Source organism: Canis aureus, chromosome 29 (genome assembly GCF_053574225.1).
Source record: "Canis aureus isolate CA01 chromosome 29, VMU_Caureus_v.1.0, whole genome shotgun sequence".
NCBI classification, from domain to species: domain Eukaryota; kingdom Metazoa; phylum Chordata; class Mammalia; order Carnivora; family Canidae; genus Canis; species Canis aureus.
The window spans coordinates 34,217,561-34,229,762 of NC_135639.1; the positions used below are offsets into that span (position 1 = coordinate 34,217,561).

General features: G+C 38.1%; 1 long non-coding RNA gene and 1 pseudogene across 1 annotated transcript; one reads left to right on the forward strand and one right to left on the reverse strand.

The window, feature by feature from the left end:
- Nucleotides 1-1,641: 1,641 nt before the first annotated feature.
- LOC144301389 (peroxisomal trans-2-enoyl-CoA reductase pseudogene) lies at nt 1,642-3,122 on the forward strand (annotated as a pseudogene).
- Nucleotides 3,123-9,494: 6,372 nt separating this feature from the next.
- Nucleotides 9,495-10,843, reverse strand: LOC144301390 (uncharacterized). The gene is made up of 2 exons (XR_013368217.1): nt 10,734-10,843; nt 9,495-10,236 (listed from the first exon to the last, which is right to left on the reverse strand). It is a non-coding gene; the product is annotated as an uncharacterized LOC144301390 (long non-coding RNA).
- Nucleotides 10,844-12,202: the final 1,359 nt, after the last annotated feature.

Here is a 12,202-nt window from a genome sequence, read left to right on the forward strand (position 1 = left end):
TGTCCACGGATTGGTTTTTAAGATGTCTATAAATCCCAGAAACTGTGTGCAAAATATGTGTATTTTTCTGAGAAGATGGCAATTAGCTTTCATCATATTCTCAAAGTAGACAATGACCTCGGCAGTTAAGAGCTACTGCTTTTCAAGCCAGCATTTCACTGTCTTTGTTGTTTGCCTCATTTTTTTCCATTTCAGGTTATTCTAGTTTTCTGATCACAGAGTATCCAGAACAATGGAAGTTTAAAAATGAACAAAAATATTTAAAGTTCTCACTTTCCCGTTACCATCTTATTAAAGACATTATCTATTGGTGATAACATTCTCTTTTATTCTTTTCATTTGCTAGAGCTAGAAAGTGAGTTCTTATTCACTTTAATATTCTCCTTGGGTTGACTTTCTGATTCTATGCTTAAAAGAGAGTGCTGTTTTGTCATACTCCTTACTTATGTAGCCTAATTTCCATTTATTCCAATGTAATTTTATTTATCATTTGTGAGTACAGCTGAAACCCAAGTTGTATGAGTGATACACTCCTTAAAAAGAAGAGAGAAAGGAAAAGAAAAGAAAAGGAAAAAATTATGCAATCTGAGTCTATGTAATAGAAAGCTTCATAATTATGGACTAGATTTGGGATGCCTGGATGGCTCAGCAGTTGAGTGTCTGCCTTCGGCTCAGGGCATGATCCCGGGGGTCTGTTTCTCTCTTTGCCTGGGTCCCTGCCTGTGTTTCTCTCTCTCTCTCTCTCTCTCATGAATAAATAAATAAATCTTTTAAAAAATTATGGACTAGATTTAGAATGCACAATTATATTACAGTGAAATTTACAAATTTATCAAAAACTAATACATATCAATTGCAACTTGAGGAAATGGCACATTGTTTTTATACTTGTATACAGTTTGCTAGGTCATTTGCTACACTGGTTATATAATAGACTGTCATGGGCTCCCTCAGGTTGCCTGGTTAATTCTTTAGTGAGAAGTTAACAATATCTGAAGAGTCTGGGCCTCCTAAGAAAAGAGACTCTCTGAGTATACTATTTGTTAAGACTCTTGATGGCAAAATCCACATCCTGTGCGCATATGTGGACTAGGCACACAGAAGGAATTCATGGGCTGGAGCAACTAAAAAGTCTATTCTAGTCAAATTCTAGATATAAACTTAACTTGACCAGAGTCCCATACTATCAAGCCCTCTCTCCATCTGACCTCTGTATCTTTAAAAAAAAAAAAACATGCCTGCAGGGGTCCTGGTAGATCAAGACTTAAGTTGCCTTACAGCCAGTGCTCCCAGCAAGAAGGCTTCACTTCCTCAATAACTCCAGTGGAGCTTCTTCCAGGAATTAGGGGCATCCTGCCTGTCCTCCCTACACATGGCTTGTGAATGGGAATGTTCCATCTGATCCACATGGGCTGAACATGAGAGAAAGTGGGTTCCCCAAAGGAAAATGGAGGTTCCATAGCAGATACTGTCCACTGCCACTCAACATACATTTTCCCCTTTCCCTGCACAGAATTCTAATGATTCAGGTAGAACAGAGATCTTGATCAAAAGGAGAGTTTGCTCTTATCCTCACCACCAGGATGAATTATTAGAAATTTTATTCCTGGACCTGGGGAGCCCTGGGCTGCAGCAAGCCAGGCCCTCCACCAACATGAAGCCATGGGGTGAGTGCAGGAGCTTCCTGGCTCCCGGCTTGCTGCAGCACCAGCTGGCCATCGTCACCGGCGGGGCCACGGGCATCGGGAAGGCCATCGCCACCGAGCTCCTGCATCTGGGATGTAATTTGGTCATTGCATCTCATAATTTTGACCGATTAAAATCTACTGTAGATGAACTGAGGACCAGCCTACCCCTGACCAACCAGGCTCAGGTCACTCCCATAAAATGCAACATTTGCAAAGAAGAGGTGAACAATTTGGTCAGATCCACCCTAGAGATTTATGGTAAAATCAACTTTTTGGTAAACAATGGAGGAGGCCAGTTCATGGCTTCTATGGAAAACATTAATGCAAAGGGATGGCATGCTGTGGTTGAAACCAACCTGACAGGCACCTTCTACATGTGCAAAGCAGTTTACAACTCCTGGATGAAAGAGCATGGAGGATCTATTGTCAATATTATTATCCTTACTAGAAATGGATATCCAGGATTTACGCATAGTGGAGCTGCCAGAGCGGGGGTTTACAAGCTCACCAAATCCATAGCTGTGGAATGGGCCAACAGTGGAATAAGGATCAATTGTGTTGCCACTGGAACCATTTATTCCCCGAGTGCTGTTGACAACTATGGTCCTTTGGCAGAAGACGTATTTGCAGGGTACTTTGAGAAAATCCCAGCTAAGTGAATTAGAGTGCCTGAGGAGATCTCCTTGGTGGTCTGCTTCCTGCTGTCCCCTGCAGCTTCCTTCATCACTGGACAGTTGGTGAACGTGGACGGGGGCCAGTCTCTGTATACGCACATATTTGATGTACCAGATCATGACAACTGGCCTGATGGAGCAGGGGACATTTCCTTTGTCAAACATTTGAAGAATACTTTCAAGAGTAAAAGCAAGCTCTAAGATAAGGAAACTATAGAGGTGTCTCTTGTCTCCAAATGCCTCAATATATCAAGAATGCACCTTGGTACTTTACAGGAGCTAATAATTTGTATGCAGCAATCACTATCTGCCTTTTTAACGTTATCAAATTGTGCTTATGCAAAAACTATTCCCAAAATAAGTGCATTTTTAAGCCCCAACCAACACCATGTGATTAAAGATTTCTTTTTTAGGAATGTTGCTTAGCATACATTGTGATTGTGCCTTTTATTTCTAAGAAAGATATTTGAACAATGAAACAATTTCAAATTGATAATAGAGGTATCATGATCTCCCAAAAGGTTTTAGTATTTAATTGTAGAGGTGGGAAGTAAATCTAAATTATGGCATCATGATAATTCTTCAAACTAAAGATATACAGTGACTCATATTTCATAGTAGATATTATGCTTTTGGATCCATAAAACTTTATGGTAATTATCAATGTGTGATTTGTTTTGTTCATGAAATCAACTTCGTATAAAGCCTCTTAATTCAAAAGAAAAATGAAGTTATATGTAGTATTTCTTGGTAGTACTTGATTTGTGTCTTAAGTTCCAATCTAAAGTATTCCCTTTTCTTCATGTTTCTTTTTTGTATGCAAAACAATTGTTAAATGTCATGCAAATGTATTAGGCTTCAGTATTCTGCTTTCAACTGATTTTTTTGGGCAATGATCCTGACTTCTGAAATGCCATTTATAAATTATGTACATTCATCTTTTTATTAAACCTCTTTCAATTGAAAAAAAAAAGAAATTTTATTCCTTCAGCCCTATAATATTGGTCTAGAAGTGGTCATGTGATACAGCCCCAGCCAATAAGAAATAAGCATTAGTTTGCTAAGTAGAGCCTTTTAGAAAGATATGCTTTGCTAGAAAAAAAATCTGGCATGGTTCTTTTGCTCTTTTACCCTCTACCTCCTTTCTACTTGGAATATGAATGTGATGCCAGGAAGGCAGCAGCCATCTTGTCACTATGAAGCAAAAAGCAGGAGGCTGCATATGAACACCTCCCAAAGCTGGTAGACCAGAAAAATAGAAATTTTCTGGGTACCTGATAGCTCCAATGAGCCTCTGCACTAGCCCTGACTCTCAACCTCCAGACTTATTATGCCATACAAGAAACCCTTATTTGTTAAAGCCATTGTTGTGTTTTCTGTTACTTGTAGCCAAATACAATTCTGACTGCTACAGATGCTATTACCAGAAGATTACAAAATGGATACTGGGCAGTCAAAAACAACCAATTTTCACCAGAGATACTGAAATACAGTAGTTTCCACCTTATCCATCTTGGAATGGATACATTCCAAGACCCCAAGTAGATGCTTAAAACCACGGATAGTACTGAAACCTATATATTATGTTCTTTCCTATACATACTTGCCAAAGATAAAGTTTAACTTATAAATTAAGCACAGTAAGAGATTATCAACAATAACTAATAATAAAACAATTATAACAATATACTATCATGAACTGTATGTAAATGTCTCTCTCTCAAAATATTTTATTGTACTGTACTCACACTTCTTGTAAGGATGTGAGATGATAAAATGCCTACATGATGAGTTGAGTGAGGTGAGTGACACAAGTACTGTGACATGACATCAGGCTACTACTGACGTGACAACACATCAGAAGGAGGATCATCATCTTCTGGACCACAGCTGACCATGGGTAACTGAGACTATGGAAAGCAAAACTGTGGACAAGGGGAGATACTCTACTAATAACCCAACGCTAGAGTTTTCCATTTCTTCAATTATGTACCCGGAAATCACCTTCTAAATAATAGAAGGGAAGAGAAGGAAGAAGTGGAAAGAGGATGCAGAATGGAATGTGAAAGGGTATCTCAGACTGATTTAGTTCACTTTCCTTCCTTACTGAGAACAGACGGGGTGACAAATATCAAATCTATTAATTAAAGATGAGTTTGAATGAACAAGTTCTTCTTTTCAAATGTTAACACCATGCTTCCAAGGAACCTTACACCCAAAACAATCAAAAGAGAATGGACTTTAGGACTGCATTCAAATCTATCGCTGGCACTTATTAGCTGTGAGATCTAGAGCAAATTATATTTAACTGAGAGCCTCAGTTTCCTTCTATGAAGGATGAGGATAATGACTTCTATCTTGTAGGGTCAGGGTTTTTTTCCTTTCCTCCTTTAATTACATTTTTAAAAAGTTTTATTAAAGCATAATATAGATCATTGGATTAAAGGTTGTTATAAAACATATATCCATGAACTAGGGCACCTGGCTGGCTCAGTCAGTGAAGCATGAAACTCTTGTTCTCAAAGTTGAGCTCAAGCCCCATGTTGGGTGTAGAAATCAACTTAAATTTTTTTTTTTTTTTAATCTGGGGCAGCCTGGGTAGCTCAGCAGTTTAGCACCACCTTCGGCCCAGGGCATGATCCTGGAAATCCAGCGTCGAGTCCCACGTTGGGCTCCTTGCAAGGAGCCTGCTTCTCCCTCTGCCTGTGTCTCTGCCTCTCTGTCTCTCTGTTTCTCATGAATAAATAAATAAAATCTTTTTTTTTAAATGTTTTTTAATCTAAATAAATAAATAAATAAAGTATATACCCATGAACCAGTGCAATCTGAACCTTTACACCTACAAACCACACTCTCTCTTGAGTTTCACTATTCTTTCAGTTTTTCACATTCATTTACTCATGCCTCATTTATTGGACCCCTCTTATAGGCAAAGTACATGTACATCTAACATATACAATTTTATATTCTTGTGTGCAATTTGATCACTGGTTCAACAGCAGGAAACTTACCATATACTTCCTTCTCATTATGCATACTCCATAACCAACACCTACCAGATGCCCCACATGAATGTAACTTTCATTCCCAAGCTTGGATTTTGGTCATTTTTGTCTATTGCTATATCCCCATCATATAGAATAGAGCTTGCCATATACTGGCATGCAATAAATATTTATTGACTAGATGACTTTACCTCTGTTGGGTTTCTATGACAGGTGGACCTTCTTCCTACTTGAACCTTCCTATTTCCCTAAGCATGTTGAAATCTGTTTATTTCCTGAAGTTCACATGAGGCTTAAAATTGTGAAATAAAGGGAAGGATGCCTGCTGACTTTAGTCACCTTAAGAGAAGTGGTACCACACTGAAAATGACACAAATGATAGTTCAGCCCAGGTCATGTCAAGTGGACATAAGCCAAAGATTTAGTCACTCTGAATTGCCACATCTTTTTAAGACAACGTAATAACAATGGCCAGGCATTGTGCCAAGTACATTATATATATGATCTCATTTACTCCTTCCAACAATCTCAAAGACAGATGTCATTACCCCCATGTTACAGATGAAGAAAGTATTTAGAGAAGACAATGTATCTAAGATTAAGCACCCAGATAGTAATTAGTGGAGCCAGCATTCCAATTCAGGTCTGTTGACTCTAGAAAACTGCTCTGAACCACTTTGCCACATTGGTTTATATGAAAACCAAAGCCCCTGAATAGGAAATGGATCTGTATAGATGGGTCATAAGGTACATAAGCAACCAAATTTAATCTTGAAATAATCTTGACCCATGTAGAACAGATGGTCAAAATCCAAATCTCAGATTATTACTTATAGGCATTCAACACCATTAGTATCAGGCTCCTGCTCAGAAAAGGGTCAGAACTTCCCCACTGGCCAGCTATGACTTATTTTAAATACCACCTCTCTGAATGATTCCTATTCACATAATGTCAAAGTAGGTCATTGGAGATCAATAATATTCTACATGAAAGCCTGCTTACCAGGAGTATTTTTTAACATTTTTGAAGTTTTTATTATAGAAAATTTCAAACATATCCAAAGAGAAAAGTACAGCTATCCCTCACTCAGTGAGTTTAATCCATTCCTAAAAATGTTTCCTCTAAATGAACAAGGAAAACAAACTTAAGTAAGTGTATTAGTTTGCTAAGGCTGCCATAACAAAGTACCACATATTACATGGATGGAACAATAAAAATTTATTCTCTCAGAGTTCTGGTATAATGACAAAAAGTCATTACACCAAAAGCAAAGAAGTCGCTGCTTAAAATGTGGTATAAAATAAAATAAAATAAAATAAAATAAAATAAAATAAAAATAAATAAATAAATAAATAAAATGTGGTATAAATTTCAAGAGCCCCACTATGAAAAGTCATTAATTGAACAATTATTATTTACATCTGTACAATGAGCCTCCATGCGTCAAGCCACCCAGCTTCACTCATTAACCTATGGTTAATCTTGTTCCATCCATTCCCTCACCCAGTGTCCCCTCCCCTGCCCAGATCATTTTGAAGCAAGTCTATATCATAGTTCATCAATAAATTATAATTACTTTTGGAAAAGAAACATTGCTCAGATTTTAATAGATTACATGCAAACCACAGTGGAGCAAGGTTCTACAAGTATTTCCCAACAATACATCAAATTTCCCGATGAAAGAATCTTTCCGGGCAGTCCAGGTGGCTCAGCGGTTTAGCGCCACCTTCAGCCCAGAGTGTGACCCTGGAGACCCGGGATCTAGTCGAACGTCGGGCTCCCTGCATGGAGCCTGCTTCTCCCTGTGCCTGTGTCTCTGCCTCGCTCTGTGTGTGTCTCTCACGAATAAGTAAATAAAATCTTTAAAAAAAAAAAATTCCATACTAAACATTTATGGCTTAGACATGGTTCCAAAGCTCAGCTCTGTCATTATTAGCTGTATGACTTGTAGCAGATTATGTAGCTTCTCTAAGCCTGAGCTCCCTCATTCAAAAAATGGTGGCTGATAAAGGTATTTCCATATTGTTGTATTGAATAAATAAAATAATATATAATGCACTTAGCACAGGACTGGCATCTTAAATACATAATAAAGGTAGCAAATTATTTCTTCCCATGTCTGGTACAGAGTAAATGCTCAATAAAGTGTTACTTACCACACAGTTATTTCATTATGGTAGGGAACTCCTGTGATGTCTTATGGACTTTGCTGGTATGGTTACACATGCTTGGTACTGCTGATGAGACTATCTGACTCTAAATCTAGAATTTTCTCCCAGGGATGGATCTTCCCTGGGGAACAGCTCAGCTGAGCAGTCCCTCCCCTTCTCCTCACACCTTCAAGCTAGTTAAAAGTAGCCCTCAGATTGATACTTGAAGAAAAGAAAAATAGGTAAAGAAGAAGGAAGAATTAACCAAGCTATATGTGAGCAAGTGGAAGGTCTGGAAATAGCTCCACATATTAAGCATGAGAGGATTTTCAAAAGTAGTATGGCAGCTATGCAAATATGCTGCAACAAAAAAATGAAGAAAATGATAAGACACTAAAACAGCAGAAAGAGATGAAAAGGGAGACAGAAGTTAAGGAAGCAAATCGAGGGCCAAGGCAATACTACTGAAGAACTATTAAGAAAATATAAACTAAAGGAGAAATAATACATATTTGCTGAAAATTGAATCATTAATGCAATAAATAGGTTTTAGTTTTGCTTTTTAACAAATGCAAGGAAAAATTCAAAGACATTAAAATAAGTAGAGAGGATAATAGGAATGGAAAACAGACACAAACACTCTGACATAATGACAACAGACATCCCTGAAGCAGCAAACCTAACAAATCATATAGAAAATTGTTTAAAGTTCTAAAAGACAATTTCCCTGACATTAGAAAAGAACTAAAGCTACATATTAAAGGAGCACACACTTTGTAAACAAAAAAATGTCATAGCACAAATAATTGAGATACATTCCAGTTGTAACTGGACTCTAAGGATAAACAATTCTTTAGGAAAACAAGCAATAAAGTAAGTCATTTACAAAGGTTTTTATTTAGTTTTGTTTGTTTGTTTGTTTGTTTTGTTTTGTTTTGTTTTGTTGCAAGCCAAGCAGGCTTCAAACTCTCCCTGGTCTCTCTCTCTTTTTTTTTAAAGATTATTTATTTATTTATTCATGAGAGACACAAAGAGACAGATGCGGAGACACAGGCAGAGGGAGAAGCAGGCTCCCTACAAGGAGCCCGACGCATGACTCGATCCCGGGAATCCAGGATCATGCCCTGGGCTGAAGGCAGTGCTAAGCCGCTGAGCCATCAGGACTGCCCAATCTCTCCATGGTCTTATTCCATGCCAGAGGTACTGGAACATCCATAAAGACAAGTTGTCATTCATCTATAACTGTAACAAGCAAACATCTCAAATATGAAAATAAACAAACTCAGGAAAAATAACACACATGAACCCTCCTTAGAAAAAACATCCACTGATGACTCAACCAAAAGGAGATAAATGGAGAAGCCATGGTAAAAGACCACATTCAGTACCTTTTGTCAAAAGACAAAAGAGGAATATCTACCACATTCTGAGGGGGAAAAAAGTGTAACTCAAGATTTTATATCCAGCTAGGCTATTTTTTCAAGGTCATCAAAGATATTATCAAGTCAACACATACTCCAGGAATATAGCTACTATAAGCTCTTCTTGGGGACAGGGGACTACTTGATGATGAAATTCACACAAATCAGAGAGGAATTAAAGCAAAGAACTCAAGAATGAAGAGGAGATGATTTAAAAAAAAAAACTGGTGCAGAACACTGAATTCACTTAAATATAGAACAAAGATTAACCAACTGTGGAAATTATGGTTATGAAACAGAATGTAAATATTAAAAACCATAACCACATAAAAATGAAATGAACCAACTAGACTCAGCAGAGAAAAGAGGAGACAGGACTGTTTAGTGTACTGATGTTCCTAGCTCTCCTAGGAGAGCATGAAAGAAACTCTCTAGAAGTGTAATGTGAAAGTGAAAAAAAAAAAAAAAAAAAACCCCTTGATGACTCAAAGCTTTCAATGCTTACTACAATTTCTTTTCTAAATCTTAGGAGTATCTTAAAAGAACTAATGTTCCTTGTTTTTTGGCTTTTTAAAAAGACTTTATTATTTTAGAGAGAAGGAGAGTGTGAGAAGGAGCATGATAGGGGGATGGGAGGAGGCAGAGGGAGAAGCAGACTCTCCCCACTGAGCAAGATGCCCAATGCAGGGCTTGATCCCAGGACCCTGGTACTAAGCCACCCAGGTACCTCAGAACTAATGTTCCTTGTAATAAACAAACATTTAAAGTTCAATTCCCTCAGTTTCACTTTTGTTAACAGCTTCACTTTAGTTCCTTTTTCTTTTGTCAAATTTAAATAGGATTAAACTAGCACATCAAGAATGATCCCATTTCTGACTAGCAATCTAGCACTTTTTTTTTTTCTGTATGTACATAGAGTACTGGAAGCAATGTTCTCTTATGACAAGGATTAAATGGTGTTTAGGTGTTTAGGGGTAGTTTTTCATTTTCTTTTCTTTCTTTCCTTTTTTTTTTTTTTTTTAGAGACAGAGTGTAAGGGAGTGGGGGAGGAGAGGGAGTGGGAAAGAATCTCAAGCAGACTCTGCACTGAGTTCAGAGCCTGCTGCATGGCTCAATCTCAATCATGACCTGAGCTAAAACCAAGAGTCTGATAATCAAATGACTGAGCCACCCAGGTGCCCCAGGAGTATTTTTCACTTTTCCCTTCCCTTTGCTATATTCTTCTCCTCCTTCTCCTCCTCCTCCTCCTTCTTTAAAGTGGATCCCCATTGTGTTTACAAAAACAGCAATCAGTATTCTAAAAAGTAAAAGCAAACATGGAAAAGAGTTAGGTCAATGCATAGAATCTTTGCCATGACTCACCTAGTTATGAGCCCATAGATAGGATTTTAACAACCCTGGGTCACATATACTTTGTAAAGAGAAAACACCAGTTCCAAAGAAAATGCCAAGCAAGCTATGGTTGTAAAGATGATCATGAATGAGGCAATTAAGAGGGCAACCTGAAAAAGTGGCACAGGCTTTGGTTTGGGAGTCCCAAGACCTGAGTTCTTGTTCTGGTTCAGGTACTTATGCTTGGTGTAACCTTGGATAATCTCATGTCACATTGGACACATCACTGAATTTTTCTGAGCACCTGATCCAAATTGCAATATATTCCCATTTCTCATGAAAAAGTAGGAATATGTGTTTTTAGGCAAAGTATCATAATATTTAAATTCTGGCAACTAACCTCCCAAAATCTAAACACTTGTAAGCTAAACAGAGCACATCTGAAGTCATATTTAGGCTTACCATTTGGTGACCAACACCATTTACATACCCCATCAGTGGATGAAGTTTGGCCTAATGGATGCTTTCCAGTAATCTGCTAGAGCCAGCTCCTAAACACTTACAAGAGTCAGTTGTATGATTCTATGACATCACATTGGTAGCTTGAAATTAGCTATGGTCACAATATTTACACCATGGAAATCAGAGCCAGTTGTGGAACATTTACTATAATCTGTCCCAGCTGATCCTTTGTCAGAACCAGAAGAAATCTAAGATATTCTGTAAGAAATTAAAAGTTAACTGATCAAGCTAAACCAAAAAGGGGTCAATTTAATTGAAGAAAAAAAAAACAAAAGGACTGAATCACCAAACCTTAGGGAAACCAGGAATATGGCCTTCTGATTAAGACAGTAAAAGACAGTAGCACCTGGGTGGTTCAGTCGGTTAAACATCAGATTCTTCAAGAACTCAAGTCATGGGCAGCCCTGGTGGCTCAGTGGTTTAGTGCTGCCTTTAGCCCAGGGCCTGATCCTGGGGACCTGGGATCAAGTCCCACATCAGGCTCCCTGCATGGGGCCTGCTTCTCCCTCTGACTGTGTCTCTGTCTCTCTCTCTCACTGCATCTCTCATGAATAAATAAATAAAATCTTTTTTTTTTTTAAATCAGCTTTTTAAAAAAAAAGAACTTAAGTCATGATCTCAGGGTCATGAGATCAAGCTCCTCCCCTTGGAGCTATGTGTTCAGTGCAGAGTCTGATTGTCCCTCTCCCTCTGCTCTTCCCCCTCTTCCCCAGCTCACATGCTTGCTGTCTCTCAAATAAATAAATTTTAAAAATCTTAAAAAAAAAAAAAAAAAAAAGACAAGAAAAGACATAGGACTGTTTGCCACCTAGAATCCCTCTCTCTCCATCAGTAGTGTTGGCGTCTCCCTGGGTCTTAGCTTCCTTTTCTCTTACAGCTTCTCCTCTGTGGCAAGATCAAGACTAGGAGTAGCAAAGAGAAGTGATTGCTCCCTAAGAGCACAGGTCTGCTGCAGGCACAAATGTACCTTCTTCCTCTGGGCTGGGGGAGCCACAAGCCAGGGTACACAGCAGCTTAGTAGGAAACATAGGCTTGGTTTCAGCCCTTACAGGCTTCCCATCTGGGTACCCAGGTACAGTGCACAAATTGCAGAACTATACACAATGACACGATATGAACACATTCTCCAAAAGTGGTACTTTTCAATAAGCTTTATTTAAGATGTTAAGAGTGTGAAGAAAATACAATTAGGAAGGAAGAGTTAATTGGTTCAAATTAGAGCTGAAAGTATCCATAGTTAAGCTTGGAAATCCAAGAGAAGGGGACTCCCCTCTCCCTCCCCCATTTTATAAACTTTGCATTTGGGAATAATTTTAGATTTAATAAAAATTGCAAAGATAGAGTTCCCATCCCAAGGAATGGAATGACTATATGTAACCTTATTGAAACTTGCAAAATTATAAACATAT